This window comes from Arvicola amphibius, chromosome 10 (assembly GCF_903992535.2).
Source record: "Arvicola amphibius chromosome 10, mArvAmp1.2, whole genome shotgun sequence".
Taxonomy (NCBI): domain Eukaryota; kingdom Metazoa; phylum Chordata; class Mammalia; order Rodentia; family Cricetidae; genus Arvicola; species Arvicola amphibius.
This window is the reverse complement of record NC_052056.1, coordinates 43,988,118-44,005,503: the sequence shown is the minus strand read 5'-3', so window position 1 is coordinate 44,005,503 and position 17,386 is coordinate 43,988,118. Positions and strand designations below refer to the sequence as shown.

General features: G+C 39.5%; 1 pseudogene; it reads left to right on the top strand.

Moving 5' to 3' along the window:
- Nucleotides 1–16,330: 16,330 nt before the first annotated feature.
- On the top strand, nucleotides 16,331–16,725 carry LOC119825388 (annotated as a pseudogene).
- The last annotated feature ends 661 nt before the right edge of the window (nucleotides 16,726–17,386 follow it).

The window sequence follows — 17,386 nt, the reverse complement described above, 5'->3', positions numbered from 1 at the left end:
CTAAGTCCTTGTTGTTGTTGTTGTTGTTCTGAATCCTGGGTATTCTTTTGAAAATGTAAGCATTGAAATGAACTTGCAAGGCCTGCTTTCACTCTCCCAGCTATGGACTTTAGATTTCATCCTGCTTGGTAACACCAGTTTCGTGTTATTCTGACCCTCTTATCTACAATGTAGATTCATATAAACAAGTTATGGGTTTGTGTGAGCTGCTTGTCTCATTGCTATGACAAAATAGCTTAGGGAAGGAAGAGCCTGCTTTGTCTTACATTTCTAGGGGATAATGTAGTCTATTATCGCGAGGAAGTTATAGCACCGAGAGTAAAAGACGGCTGACACATTGTGTCCACAGTAAGGAAGCAGATGGTCATGCATGTTTGTGTTCGTCTCACCTCATTTTCATTCAGTCTTGTACCTCTGTTGCTGTGATAGAAATACCATAACCAAAATCAGCTCGGGGAGGAAAGAGTTTATTTCAGCTTACAATAACACAGCACACAACTCATTTAACTGAGGAAGGAACTCAAACAGGGTAAGAACCAGGAGGCAGGAGTTCTTTTAAAGTTTGTGAAGCAGTGTTGTTAACTGTGCTCTTCATGTTGTCCTCAGCCTGCTTTCTTATAAGACCTAGGACTGCCAGTTCTAGGTCACACTGTCCACAGTGAACTGGTTCCTCCGCTGTCAACCATCAGTCACAAAAATATACCCTAGGCTTGCCCACAGGCCAATGTGATGGGCGAGTTTTCTCAACGGAGGTTCCCTCTTTTCAGATAGCTATAGTTTGTGTCAAGTTGATATAAAAACCAATTAGCACAACTGACCCTTTGTGAACTTGACACATGAGCACTTGGCTGATAAATCACAACTATTTCTTTCTTGTTCATCCCCCAAGATCTTATATTAACATCCATATCACAACATAAAACATGCTTTCTTTTTAATTGTTTTTTTATTGATTTTATTGAGCTATACATTTTTCTCAAATCCCCTCCCTGGCTCTCCCTTCCCCTTCAGTCCTCTCCCATAGTCGCCATGCTCCCAATTTACTCAGGAGATCTTGTCTTTTACTACTTCCCATGTAGATTAGATCTATGTATGCCATTATTTTTTTCTGCTGTGTAGTACTCTATTGTGTAAATGTATCACATTTTCCTTATCCATTCTTCAGTCGAGGGGCATTTAGGTTGTTTCCAGGTTATGGCTATGACAAACAAAGCTGCTATGAACATAGTTGAGCATATATCCTTGTGGCATGATTGAGCATCCTTTGGATATATATCTCAAAGTGGTATTGCTGGGTCTTGAGGAAGGTTGTTTCCTGATTTTCTGAGAAATCACCATACTGATATCCAAAGGGGCTGTACCAGCTTGCACTCCCACCAGTAATGCAGGAGTGTTCCCTTTACCCCATAACCTCTCCAGCATAAGTTGTCATCAGGGTTTTTGATCTTGGCCATTCTTCCAGACGTAAGCTGGAATCTCAGAGTTTTTGATTTGTATTTCTCTGGTGACTAATGATGTTGAGCATTTCCTTAAATGTCTTTCAGCCATTTTAGATTCCTTTGTTGAGTTCTCTGTTTAGGTCTGTACTCCACTTTTTTATTGGATTATTTATTCTTTTGATGACCAATTTCTTGAGTTATTTGTATATTTTGGAGATCAAACCTCTGTCTGATATGGAGTTCATGAGATCTTTTCTCATTCTGTAGTCTGCCATTTTGTCTTATTGACTGTGTCCTTTGCTTAACAGAAGCTTTTCAGTTTCATGAGTTCCCATTTATTAATTGCTTCTCTCAATGTCTGTGCTACTGGGGTTATATTGAGGAAGTGGTCTCCTGTGCCAATGAGTTGAAGTGTACTTCCCACTTTCTCTTCTATGAGGTTTAGTGTGACTGGCTTTATGTTGAAGTCTTTGATCTATTTAAACTTGAGTTCTGTGCATGGTGATAGATATGGATCTATTTTCATTCATCTACATGTTGTTATCCAGTTATGCCAGCACCATTTGTTAAATATGTTTCCTTTTTTCCATTTGATATTTTTGGCTTCTTTGTCAAAAATCAGGTGTTCGAAGGTGTGTGGATTAATATCCAGGTCTTCAATTCAATTCCACTGGTACTCCTGTCTGTTTTTATGCCAATACCATGCTGCTAAAGCATTCTTTCAACAGTCCCACAGTCTTTACACAGTCAAACACTTTAAAACTCCAATCTCTTTAAAATGTCTGCTGTCTCTTTCGAAGTTCAAGGCTCTCTAAAACAATACAACTTTTAAAAGATCCACAGTCCTAAAACTCCAAATTCTCTTGACTATGGACTCTTGCAAAATAAAAGGACTTCTTATTCCAAAAGGGAAGACCCAGGACCCAGGCACAATCAGATCAAAGCAGAACCAAAGTCCTGTAATACTGAGAAGCTCAGCATGTCAGACATTTAGTACTCACAATCTGGCCCCCAAAGGCTTGCCACAGCACACGCAGCTTGTCTCCTAGCCTCATGTTGGCTCTACTCCACAGCTGGTGCTGTTCTTAACGGTCATCCCATGGTACTGGCATCTCCAAAATGCCAGGGTTTCCTGCTGCAGCTGGGCTGTACTTTCACCAGGAGCCTCTCCAGGGCTCTGGCCTTTTCACACTGTGCCAAGCCTTTAATATTTTTGGACATCCAGGAAACTCCATTGACTAACAATTAAAAATGCTATAAGTTATTACTTCGATGGGGGTTTCATCTGGTAGCGTATGATGTCTAGTTAGGATACCATTGACACTGACACAGCAGCTCTGTTTAAATTCATTTCATGTAAGGGATCTATTTTTAAAAGCTTCTGAAGAAGTGGGTTTTCACATGGCTTTTCAAAAAGGCTTCTAGTGTGAGTTATTCTTTCCCACGGCAAATGGGTCCTTTTGAAGCTGGGGACAGAGGGACAGGTGATTATTCTGTGATGCTCTCTGTCTGAGTATAGCAGCATGCCTTCTTCCTTCTTGCAATGGGAGTTTTGTGTTTTTCAGGGGAATCTGATCTTTGAGTGAATAAGACTGTTAGAGGAAAGTGTCTGGCTGTATTCTCCAGACCCTGTAGTTAGAACTAATCAATATCTTAGTGGATCATAGTTAAGAGTGACAGTCCGTGGATCCTTTTCTCACAAGTTTTCCAATCAGATCTTTAAATGTTGAGATTTGATTTTCCCCCTTTATTAGAATAAAGAACTCTTTTCAGAAATTGGTTTTGATTATATGGTTATGTCAGAAAAAAAGGTATTAGTAGTACAAATTCATCTGATTAATAACACTATAATTTGGCTATCTTTATGGTTTAAATTATGCTTTTCCTCTCCCCTAAGATATTTAGAGATAATCATTACCATCTCTTACTGCAGAAGAGACCAGACTGCTAGTGGTGTGCCCTCAGAGGAAATTTGGTGGATCAAAAGATTGCTGTAAAAAAAGAGTTGATGAAAATAGATTCCAAAAGGCCAGCTTCGTCTTTGAATTCTTTCTTACTGCTCCTTAGGGAGATTGTTTCTTTCCCACACTGTCCTAGAAATGGAAATGTAAAATTCTGAAATCCTTTCCTAAGGGCCTGACAATGAGTGGGAAAGGATAAATTCTGAGCATGGTTCTGTGGTACAACTGTGTCATAGCAGTGCTGGCTGCCATCACAAATGCCATAGACTGTGTGTGGGACTTAAGCTGTAGCCTGGGAATCCTGAGACTGGGGTGTCCATCTAACTGAGCTCTGGAGACTAGTTCTTGAATGCCTTCTTAACTGTGCTTTCCAATGGTGAGGACAGACAGAGGGACGTTCTCTAATGATTCTAAATCTAATCACAAGGATCATGCCCTCATGATTTTATCTAAGTGGGGTATGGTTAGGCTTAGGCTTAGATATCCCATTTAGAAAAAAAAAACAAAAAACTAAGATTAAGAATTTAGGCAAGTCTCAAAGACTCTAAGCTATTGGGAAATATATGACTCTAGAATAGTGGTTTTTCAACCTGTAGGTCATGCCACTTTTAAGGGGTCACATATCAGATATCCTACATATCACATATTTATTTTACAGTTTACAACAATAACAAAATTACAGTTTTGAAGTGGCAATGAAATAATTTTGTGGGTGGGGGATCACCACCACCTGAGGGTTTCAGCATTAAGAAAGCTGAGAATCCCTGCTTTAGAATGTAAATTTTATTTACTTAATATTTCAAGTAAGTTTTCAGGAATTTATTAGGGAAATATTTCTAAAGTAGATTATACACTAAGTTGTCTCCTTAATTACAGAGGCTTGAACATTATTTAACCTTTTCTTGATGACTCAAGGTTATCATTATGCACATCAGTGATCATTATGCAAAGCAGTGAGGCCTCTGGGGCCATCTGGGCTTCCACTGCTGCTCACTTTCACTCTGTTATTACCAGAGTGCTATGATTTTTGTGTTTGTATCCACCCTTGATTGTACTTTATTGTGCGGGCATCATTGCACCCTTTTCTCTCTTTTATCAATGTATAGTATATCTAACTAAGAAGAACCACTCCCCAATAAAACTCTCTTGATTGGTTATAATCAAACGTGATCTTAAACAACACAAAGAATTATAGACAATCTGGGTGTGGCTATGTACACTGGCATCAAAAAAGGTAGATTAATTCCAGCTCAATAGATTTGGTGATGATGACTGGATGCTTGTCTTTTCCCTGTTTATACCAACCATGCTTGAACCATTGATATAGGTACCAGACTTTTCCTTTTGAACCACTGTGTTTGGTATAAGGGCAGGCAACAAACAAACAAACAAGCAAAAGCTAAGGTTAAGGGCTTGGAAGATAGCTTAGTTGGTAAAATGTTTACTGTACAAACATGCTGACATGAGTCCACTCCCCTTAAACCATATAATCCATGCCCTGGGGAGGAGAAGACTGGTAGATCCCTGGGGATTTCTGGTCAGCTAACCGAGTTTACTTGACAAGTTTCTGGCCAGTGAGAGAATCTGTCTCAAAATAAAGGTAGCCAGTTCCTGAGGAACAACATTTGAGGCTGCCCTCCTCCCCACTGGGCTCCACACACTTGTCTTTACCCACAAATACAGGAGCATGCGCCAACCAGCTCTCAAATGGAGACTTCTGATTAGTTATGCATGTTCAGCCCAGCATAGGCTTGTTTGGGACAGCTCTTTTAACTCAAACTAACCTATTTCTCTTTATCTGTCTTTTGTCTTGGACTTTTTACTTTTCTTTCTGCATATCTTACTTTCACTGCTTCTCACGTCTACTGGCTGCAGCTGCCTGGCTTCTTCCCTTTCTCCCTCACTCTCCTCCTCCTTCTCTCCTTCCATTTCAGCCTAGATTTCTCCTATTTATTATCTCCACCTGCCAGCCCTGCCTATCCTTTCTCTGCCTAGCTATTGACTGTTTGACTCTTTATTGGACCAATCATGTGCCTTAGTCAGGCAAGGTGAAACAAATGGAATACTTCTTTATATAATTAAACACACATCCTTACATCATCAAACAAATGCAGTGTAAAGAAAAGAAACGCACCTTTACACAGTTAAAGTAATACTCCACAGCATAAACAAATGTTAACACGTCTTTGCCTAATTAAAGTAATATTTCACAACAGACATAGGTTGGGTGAGTGGCAGATATGTCTTCTCATGTCACTTGTGTGTGGAAATTAGTGAATAGATTCCTTCAGACATGCTGTAATAATAGCCAGCAATCCAGGGACTTGGTGCTTTTTTGTTTCTATGTGTTGGTTTAGGAGAACCTGGCAGAGAGGAGGGGATTGAAGTCGTATTGAACATTGTGTTCTAGATACCAGCACTTGTTTTCTTCCTCTTTCTACATTTGCACCTGTGAAACTTTAAATGTGGCTTTGCAGGTGGTGTTGGACTGTCATGGGAAGACAGAGTCAACCAGAAAGGTATTCTTGTTTAGAAGACTCTGCGTTTTGAGTGAAGATCGTAAGTTTCAGAACAAAAATATTCTCTTTTAGTCAGGCTTTCTGACTTTCTATCTGTGTGACCATATTACTTCAACATGCTTCATATTGGTTTCCTCATCTGAAAAGGAGCATTTTCCCTCATTGATATATAATTATTAAATAAGAGTTACAGAGATGTGTCCACTACTTAGTAGTGTACCATTTCTTTCCTTTCCTTTCCTTCCCTCCTCTTCCCTTCTATTTTCTTCTTATCTCTGCCCTTGTCTTCCTTCCCTTCCTTCCTTTTCCCTTCCCTTCCCTTTCTCTTTCCTTTCCTCCCTCCCTCCCTCCCTCCCTCCCTCCCTCCCTCCCTCCCTCCCTCCTTCCTTCCTTCCTTCCTTCCTTCCTTCCTTCCTTCCTTTTTGATGTTTACTAATTGGGTAATTTGTATGTGCATATGTGTGAGAAATTTCAAGTTTTCAGGACAGTAAGAGATTGGTTGAATATGCTAATATCCTCTCAGCATGGCAACGCATGACCTTGGCAATATAAATATAAAGGAGTCATCTACCATACAAATCAAGTGGCTTAAGATTCAATCTTAGAATTGATTTGTACTTTGGAAATCCATATAAACCTGTGCTCTTTCAGATGAATAAAGATGATAAGTGGACTATGCACTGACTAGTATTTCTAAAATCTCTTCAGTACAGTAAAACTTTTAGGTGTCTTATTATGTCTGTTTCATCTACTGAAAGCAAATATGAAAATAGTCAAAATAGACTTAGTCTTTTCAATAGGAATGTGAAAATACGCATTGTTTCTAACTGTTAAGTTGATGTCATATGATTTAGAGTACAGAACAGACATATGTAACTAACAGCCTGGATTGGACTACTTAGAATTTTCAAACAGCTATACATAATGGATAGATACATTATACTTAAAGCCAAGAGGGTGCTTACTCAGTAATTTAAAGCGTCAATATCATAGCAGTGTTTATTAAGAGGGGGAAATGTATCTCTCATCTTCTTGCTTCAAAATATAATCCATGAAAAATTGATTCCTATACGAGAGATGGATGCACTTATTAATACTGTAGAGTTGTGTATCTAAGTCTTTTGAGGCAAACACATGGGGAAGGAGACCGGGAGCAAACTGGAATGTCAATCAAGGGATAAACCTGATTGAAGGATTCAGGGTGACATAAGAAGAGAGTGCATAAAAAGCAGAGGTCATTTCCTTGTCTTCCTTTTCCCTGGCTGTCGAGGACCAGCCTGGACAAAAATACCTCTTGCCAAGGTAGGGGCATGGGAATTTAGAAATATCAGTAAAGAATATGAAGACTCATGAAAAATGATAAGACAGAAACCATAGAACAGTACCTGGAGGATTTTCTAGTGAATACTGAAATTGTCCGTGTTTATTTTTCCATAGCTTTTATATCCACTGTAAATGGGGGGGGGGGAGTGACAAAAGACTTTATTAACATGATTCAAAGGACAACTCAAACAGTCAATGGCTTTAACACTCCGAGATATCATATCATTGGCATTGTTTAGGCAATGTAGCTGCTCTAGACCAGGTATCCTGAAGACAGCCACTCCCCAGCAGAAATATGTTTGCATATCCTGACCATCTGTTAGGATTGAATGAAGCTATCTTTTTTTTTTCTTTTTTTGGTTTTTCGAGACAGGGTTTCTCTGCAGCTTTATTTTTAGAGCCTGTCCTGGAGCTAGCTCTTGTAGACCAGGCTGGCCTCGAACTCACAGAGATCCGCCTGCCTCTGCCTCCCGAGTGCTGGGATTAAAGGCGTGCGCCACCACCGCCCGGCTTGAATGGAGCTATCTTAATGTCACAAGAATCAAGCAATCACATCCTGAGTTGGGACATGCAACTACGCTTGCCAATCATTTGAGCAACCTCCAACTCTCTGATCCACATACTAGGTGGAAATGGGCCCACATTTTTTGGCCTCCACATCTGGTCTCTTATGCCTGAGTAAGATGGCCTGACTGTGCTCAGAGCAGAGCATAAGGAAAAGGATGTGTCCTTCACTTATAGCCTGGATTGGTTGGCTGGGCAGTTGCAGCAGTATTCCGTGACTGGTGGTTGTGAAATGCTCAGGAATCTTGTGTGCCAATTGTTATACAGGCACCATTGAAAAATAAATTCTCCTAACATGCCATCACATGAATGTGTTAGGTTGAAAAGATCAGTTTGATGTGAAGAGAAACTGGAGTAGATTCTGTTATCTTAAAACACAGGCAGCAAGCACTTAATTCAGCACTTGTGAACTATTTCACTCTCTGCTGCCATTTAGGTCTACCATGTCTGCAGAAAACCTATGCCACCATGTGCTCTGTGCATCAGTTGCACCACCTTATTTGAAATTAACCATGGGAGGGATACTTTACACCAGCTATGTTGCAAAATGCTGGAAATCAGGGGTTTTTTTTCTTTACATTTTCTGCAGAACTAGTTGTTGACACTAACAGGCTACCGGATATGAGTGAGAATACTGTTTGAAACATAGCTGTAAGAAAATAAAAAAGCATTTGTCTGGGAAAATTTCAAATAAGCATACAAATAGCAAATATTTTATTAACTATTCATAAACCTATGTTCTAGCTTCAATAATTATCAATACTTTGTCAATCTTGCTTTCCTCTTGTTCCTATGTTTTCTCTAAAATATTATATATAATTCAAGCTCTAGTTATCACATAGTTTTTATTTGAAAACAACTTCTATGTGTGTCTGTATTGCTTAGGCATTAAAAAGTAAAGGTAGAACCAGTTTCATCATATCAAATAATCCTAACAGTGACTTCATGTCTTTCTTTAATACTAGTCCATGTTTAAGTTCCTGATTGTTTCAAAGGGGGCTCTTTAGAACTGGCTTGTTTGAATTGGGAGCCAAACATGTGAACTGGTCTTTTTTAATAACTGAAAGGGACTGAAAAGTTATGAGCTTTGTCTGAGATGTCATTAAAGAGCAGGACAGGATGATTTGACAGAACATAGTTCAAAGTAAAGATTAGAGAAAAATAAAACTGTTTCATGTTTATGTCCCACAGAGATCAGACTCTTCAATAAACTGGTTATACAATGATGGATAAAATTATGTTCTATGCTTAGGGGAAAAAAAGCCCACAGCCTGGGGTGATAATGGCATTTACCTTTTAGGGAGTTGTGGATCCTTTTGATGTTTGTAGACTCATTTTTCCTACATTGTCCATACCAATGCACAGAATTTTGTATGCAATTTAAGTTTTTAAATGTGCAAAATTCATCTTGATGTCAATGGGAACAGTATTAAGTCCTGGACTTAGAGGAAAGAAGAAGGTATGTAAATGAATGATTGAATCTAATGTGCTAAGTTATCATCAAACATATACCAAATGGTAGTAGAGCACAGGGCAAAAAGGTGGTCTGTTTTTCTATAGTGAATGATGTTGAAAGAAGTTTGCCATTTTGATTAAGAGTTAACCAATCAAAGATGCTGACTATGGCTACCATGTCAACACTGGACGTGATGGGAGATGGTGCTAAAAGGGTAGCTTGGCTAATAGGTCAGAGCCAAAGGGCCTCATACGAAGGAGTTAATTTAAAATTGCAGGATTTCAAAGTGGTGAGTGACATGATCAGATTTCCACATGAAAAAGTTCAATGGAACAACAATGTGTGTGGGAGTTCCTGATAAGGAAACTGGACACCGTGAACTCTGGATGGCAGCTAGTATAATAATAAAGTTATTGATAGGGTCCAGTCTATGACTTCATATCAAAGTTTCTACTAAACTGGCTAGCCAGCAAACCCTAGGGAGGCTTGTGCCTCAGCCTCCTCTGTGCTAGAGTCTAGGGTGTATGTCATCTTGCCGGGGTTTTTATGTAGGTTCTAGTCCTTGTGTGGCCAACACATTGCAGACTGAGCTGTCTCCCCAGCCCTATGGCCGAAATTTATTCATGACTTAACCCAAGACTTAATATTTGAAAAAAATAAGGTAGTTAATATGATCTCATCTCTAAACTGTTGATGCCCCTAAACACAAATTTCATTTTATCCACTCTGTGTTTCAGATACTTTATTAGCTTTTCATTTCCTTAAGACAAAACCCAAGTTTGTTTCTTCCTGTCCAAGTTGTTGTTATTACCCAATGTAGGTATTGATTCCAGAGGCTGTTTCATAACTCTTCAAGGCCATGCCTCAGTGGTGTGGAAAATAACATAATCAAACTTTATTCACCCGCATTTTCCTCCCATAAGCAGCTTACTGATAAACCGCTGACATCATTTATTGACTCGGAAGACAAAGGTACCGTGGGCTGGAACTGAAGACCTACTGTGTGAAAGGGAATTTGACATAGTGTAAGCTCCATGGAGGAGGAAACTAAAACAAGACTTAAAATTGCTCTATCATAATTGCATTTTGAGTCTTCAAGGATCAAACTGGTAAATAAACTTTGTTCTTAGATCTGAAATAGTCATGCTTCTAGCTATTTTCTTTATGTTGATCATCCATGTCTCTGTAACAGCAAAATGACCATTTTCATACAGCATTTTCTGCCTATGCTCATTTCCCAATAGGCTGTCTCTTTAACCCATCCTCAATTTAGATTTCCTGCCCAAGAATGAGATGTAGGGCTCTAAATTAAGCATCTAAAATGAAGGTGAGAAAGACAGCATGGAAGTTGAGTGAGAGAAAAACAATGTATAATTTTACCTTAGAAAGGCAAGGTGTGGAAACAGCAGAGCAGGTCACTGAGTCATGTTAAGTCTGTGCTATGCTGTTGGGACACATCTTACAAAATGTGTTAATCTAATGCTAGGCACACCATGAAAGCCTGCCAGTCCAAAATGATGGTCTATCTTCAAGGGACTAGAGCTTTGCATTTCTTAGAAGCATTGATCAATGTAAGTGCAGGTCGATAAAGGTTTTGCCTTTGCATTTACATGCTAATCAATCACATTTTATTAAAAATTTAAGGCACAAGTGAGAATGGAAAGGAGTACGAGGCTGTGCTTGTGACGAAGAAGTCAAGTTGAGATCCGTTCTGAAATGACAAGGATGTTTCATGTTAGGTCAGGATGTTGGAATGTTAGGTGCCCATCTAGACAACACATACCAGTGGTGCCAAGGCTAACCCGGGGTTAGAGAGAGACTGAGAGTTTGTTGACAGATCTCTACTCCATCTTTTCAAATGTCTGAGCAAATCAGAATGTGTGACGTTCCATTAGTCATCCCCAAAGTAGTTACAGGAAAAATGATTATAATTTTAATTGTTTTGAATACAGTTTAAAAGGATACACTTAAGAATTAGAGTGACATTTCCATAACAGAAAATCTACTACTTTGGCTAATTTTAAGACTATGGATGTGACGTTTACTGTCTTCACATTGCTCCTTCCCTCCAACCCCAGGAATCCGTCAATTCTACTTTTCACCTGTATGTAATTGACTCTCTAGGGATCTCACATAAGGCGGAATCATACAAGCTTCATTTACTTTTTGGCAATTAACTGGTTTCACTCAGCACAATTTTCTCAAGTTTTATCTATATTGTAGTATTTACCAAAGTCTTTTTGCAAGGTTGAATAATACTCTATTGTATATATATATATATGGCATCTTTTATTTATCCATTTGGGTGACTTCCACCTTTCAGCTATTGTGCACAATGCTGAAGTGAACATGGGTGTATAACACCTGCTCGAGTGCCTACTTTCCCATTCTTTTGAATATATAAACGGAAATGGAATTGCAGGGTTACATAACTCTGTGCTCGGTTTTTGGAAGAGCCTCATATTCTACTTTCCATAGCATCTGTTCCTCTTTACATTCCCATAAGCAGCATGCAAGTATTCCAAACAGGAGTGTCTTTAAAAAAAAAAAAAACCTGGAAGTTAATAGAAAAATAGCACGAAATGTTGAGAAGCAAAGATGAGCTACCAAAAGAAGAGTGGAAGAAAGTGGCTTCTCCCTTTTAATTGACTGAAACAGGAAGAACTTCCCAAGTAGCAGGCCTTGTTGCTCCTGCCCTAGAGTGCTGTGTCTGGGGAACTAGGAGGCGCCTATAGACTGGAATCGACTCTCCTATGTACCCCAGTGTGCTTTACAAAATGATGGCCTTTACGTACATGGAAAGGGTTATGAAACAAGGATCTAAAACGACAGATATAAAATAGGAATTCAAGTCAGGAGGTATAAAGACATAAAATACTCATTCAGCAAAAGCTGATATTTTTTTTTCTTCCCAGGTTTTTGTTTGTTTGCTTGTAGCCCTGGCTGGCCTGGAGCTCACTGTATAGACCAGGCTGCTTCTAATTCCCAGATACTCACCAGTCTGCCTCCTGAGTGGCGCTGGGATTAAAGGCATGCACCACCATTCCTGGTCCAAAAGCGTGTCCTAACACCTGGGCGTTAGGTCAGTGAACAAGGACGGCTAGGACGTTCTGTAGAGTACACAGCAACAAAAATGTAAAAGTGGATTTTCAGAGGCCTTTTTTTTTGTGTGTGTATGTGTATGTAGTACTGAGGACCATTTTCAGGGTACCCCAGTGTGAGGCAGGCTTTCTATCATTGAACTACCACTTAGTCTGGGCTCTATCTTTTGTTGGTGAGCGACCAACAAAAGCTAAGCAGAATACAGCACAAAAGGGAATCTGCTTGGGGAGAGAAAAGCAACATGGATTTTATGTATGCCCCGGGCACCAGCCTCACCAATTCAAATTTTGGGATTTGAAGACAGAGCCCCTCTCTGATCACGACAGATTTCCCCTACCATGGAAGTCAAAGGAATTGTCTGCATAACCTGGGTAAGTTGTCAGACAAATGCACTCTCTGTACCGCGTGGAACTACTTACCAAAAATTTATAGTTGTGTTTGATGGACAACGTATTAGCATTTAATATTATCATTGAATTGCAATTATAAAAACAAAACGAAACAGTGAAGACTCAGCATGCCATTCCTGAGGACTCCCATTTTGGGTTTGCCTTTCCCTTTGGTTTTCTATTGTCTCAGCACCCTGGGGATATTTCTAATAAGAATACTTATCACATAGTATTTTTGTGTCTCTAAGTACCATAGGGGAAGCTATTCTGTAATGCTGTACCCAGAAATGGTACTAAGATGAGTAAGTAGGTGTGCATAAAGAGAGCTAGGAAGCAACAAAAAGCATTTGCATAAAGAGCTGAGATATAATAATTTGGAGCGATTGTTCTGGAAGAGTGGATATTAAATCTTCATTGTTGGGTTTTCTGACAGCTATGGCACAGGGAGCAAGGTTCTATTGGTCATTGCTCTGTAACATTTTCCAAAGTAACCTTTTAGATCTCTTTCCTAAAGTCTTTTCTGCCTTCCCCAGGATAATCAATACATGGACGAATCTGAAGGTTGCAACTGTCTGAGTTCATCGTATTGTTATATTTCTTATTTAATGCTTCTAGCCTTGCAAGTAAGTCCAGGAAATACTTCTTTATCTGGATTTCTCTCTTCTTAGCATAACCATCTTTCTTTTCCTCCTAACTTAATTGTATATTTTATGTACCTACACCTATCTTTGACTTTTGCCTAGTAAGGGATGGTAAAATGATCTCATTTTAGCTTTTCCTGTTTTTAAGCAGAAGTAAGATTGTTTCTAGAAAGTCAAGAAAGTACATCCCAGAGGAATTTGGGAATTATGGCATGAGGATGTGGATATTAGTGTACTTTGGTGATAGACATTTGGATGTGAAATACTGTAAAAACACACACACCCTGACGGGAGGAGGATGAGTGGTTTCTTTTTGCCTCACAGTGGCAGTGTTTTAATCTAACTGAAATTTTGGATAGCACTGAAAATCCCCAACACAAAGTGCGAGATGTCTTCTCAGGATTCTAGATATGTGGGATTCGGTGGCATTCATTGCTAAGAAGATGATCTGCCCCCCCTTCCATCCCTTGCACTCATCTGACGCCCGAACGACAGGGAGTTGATGTAAGCAGCGCAGGGATCTAACAGTGTCAACTGGGCTGACATCATCTAGCTGCGCAGGGTTGATGGGAATTTAGAACATCAAACACCTTATGAAGGGCAATGGCCAGGTGTGACTCATTTCCCTGGAGAAGCCAGGGAGGAAGGGAGAGGGAGAGGGAGAGGGAGGTATTATTTCACACTGACACAGGCTGCCTCTCAGACTGAGCTGTTTGACTAGCTTATTTGAAAGCAGGAAGACATTCTTCTGTCTGTCTCATTTCCCACCGGAAGCACTTTATATTCCAATCTACTTAGCTTGCTAAGCAACAACGTACTGTGGCATTGTAATGTATGAAAATATACATTTTTAGGATTGTTAGGTTTTATGTTACAGAAACCCAGCTATGAGAACAATTCCAAGGATTTTGCTGTTCTCTTTTTCATCTCCCAGTGTCAACTAGTGAGCTGTGCAGAGGCCACTGAAAGAAAAAGAAGCTAAATAAAAGAGCACACCGTAGAGCTGCTGACAGTGCTCTGGTATTGCTAAAAGAGCATTGTAGGTACCTAACAGACTATGTCGCGTAGATGGAAAGAGAGGAAGTGGGCACAGTTAATGTTCGGTAATTACTTCTTAGGTAAATAATACATTTTTATTATTAAAAATGTACATTTTATAAGTGTAGGTACCAATATATAGGCTTCCATCTACTTTACGGAGTTGAATATTTGTCAGTTGAGTTGAAGAGGGAATATGAACTGAGTCCAATAATATATTTTTTTTGTTAAGGTACAGTTTCCAAAATCTCTTGTTCACAGAGAACATTTCATTCCAGTAATTGAGGTGGGGCAATTGAGTCAGTAAAGATGGTACATCAAAGAGGTCAGAATGCCTTCCCAAAGGTTTAGTGTGTAATAGCAATCCAGGATGAAAAGCAAACTGAATTATTTTGTGTCTCTTCAGAATGATCCTAATGTGTCTTAACATTCTGTGAAATATTAGCGATCTATTTCTTGTGTCAGTCACAACGCAGGCAACCCAGGGACAATGCTTGTTGTAACCCCGTACTTAATGCTAAAAACGTCATTTATTCTTCCATTTACTGTATGTGTTTAGTAAAATGGCATATGCAGGGCAGATTGTGAAGCATATTGGAATCAATGTGTATTGGTCGTGATTGGTACAGACTGAATGGCATGGAGCAGAAAGATGCATTTCATATCTATAGGATATTGCTTGCACAATACAGATGCTTTTGAGAGAAATAAGACGGGTGGCTTCCTTAGAGGAATGTGTGGAATGACATATACTGAATTCCAGGTTGTTCTGAGATACTAAGTCAGTTGGGAAGGGAGATAAAACGAAGCCAACATGTTTCTAGGAGGAGTCTTAAGTTTAGAAAGCAGATGTTGAGATGCGAAGAAAAAGTTTTTATATGTCATTTCTTACATTTCGAAACCCACTTGGTGAAGAATTTCTGTTTTTCTCTAGTTATTATTTTAAATATGATGACACTGAGATTTACACCATGGTTAACAGTAGTGTTTCCTGGTAGTCATGACAACAAAGAACATCTACTCTTTGCTTGGCTATCTTTGAAGTGGCTCTCAGAATCGTCTATAATGTTCCAGGAGAGTATCTCCAGATGTTGAAAGAGGTGTCTTCATAATAACCTGTGGTTCACAATTGCTGCAAAGATCTCTTCGTACTTTCTTATTCCCCTTGCAGAAGAGACTACCTCTCTGTTGTTTTTGGTCCTTTTGGCGAATGATTTATTTGACATGGTACAGTGGTATAGGATCTTTGGGAATGAACTAAACAGGAAAAAAAATGTGAAATTGCTTTCTTAGACAGAATGTGATATTTGATAGTATGACACTTTGATTACCTTTGTGGATGAGACCAAAGCCCCTTATGTGCTGACATAAATATTATCCCTCAGCAGATGGACTGAGCAACACTGAAGCATGCCTCTCTTTAGAGGTCAACCTTAAAATTTAGTCTGGTGAGAAGAATGAAATATTGCGGAGATGTTATTAACCTGAGAAGGATCAAGGTCCAGGCTTGCGGACATGAGGCATGATATGCAGAGCTGGTGGGGGTGATCTGCTACATGGAAAAGAAGTCAGTGGGGATGCTCACAGAACTTCAAGAAATGAAGATTCTCCAGGTTCAAGCTGTGTCTAACTCACTGGTCCTTAAAAGGTGAGGAAGGTGCCTTCAACAAAATAACAATTTAGAAGGGACTGGGGAAGATCATTTATTTTCATAATGGTTGGGAAAAATCCTTTCCTCAGATTTTGTTTGGAGTATATTTGACTGGTTGTCATGCCTTCAGTCATTTTGAAGGGAGACATAATCACCTCTCTCTTTAGATAAATTCATCTACTAAAGAAAGTTGCTGGGCATTTCTGCTGGGTTAGAGCAGATATAAAGTATTAAACTCGGTCCTTTCCAGCTTGGGCCCAGCAGAATGGCTCCCGCAAAAAAGGGTGGACAGAAGAAGAAGGGCCGTTCTGCCACCAACGAGGTGGTGACCCGAGAATACACTATCAATATTCACAAGCGCATCCATGGTGTGGGCTTCAAGAAGCGTGCTCCTAGGGCACTCAAAGAAATCTGGAAATTTGCCAAGAAGGAGATGGGGACTCAGATGTGCGGATTGATACCAGGCTTAATAAAACCTTCTGGGCCAAAGGAATAAGGAATGTTCCATACCGTATCCGGGTACGTTTGTCCAGAAAATGTAATGAGGATGAGGACTCACCAAACAAACTCTACACATCGGTAACTTACGTGCTTGTTACCACATTCAAAAATCTACAGACAGTCAATGTGGATGAGAACTAACCTACTGAATCTCAAATAAAGTTGGAGAACTGCCAAAAAAAAAAATAAAGTATTAAACTCTTGAGAATTTTCTTGAGTGTGAAAAGCAGAATCAGGAGCACAGCCACCACAAACAGTGTCCTTTCTGATTGTCCATAGAGGACATTAAAGCTATTATTAGCTTCCATTTAGGTGCTTCATAACAAAATTTTACAATCAAGGATTTTATTAGGGACTCAGGTATTTATTCCTCCCAGTGAAGCCTGCTAAGATCTGAATAATATATGTGAATGATAGCTCAAAAGAAATGTCAAGAATAGAGCCTAAAATCCAGTGGATTGAATAAAATAGTCTCTCTCTGTGTCTCTGTGTCTCTGTCTCTCTCTCTCTCTCTCTCTCTCTCTCTCTCTCTCTCTCTGCATAGTGGCAGGATGTGTTTTGTTAATCTCAACCTCAGGCTTTCATCTGGGTTCAAAAGAGAGCAGTTTCAGTTTTCTCCATCTCCTAGGCAACCAGTGGGAAAGGGAAGAGGAAAAGGAGTTAGAGCATCCTATACCCAATTGTTTCACAAGCAAGATGCAGAAGAAACGCACGTCATTTCCTCTCACATCCAACTAATTAGGCAGTGCTGTGGATGCTTTTAACTGCAGTGAGGGATTGAGAAGGATGTCAGGAAACTGTT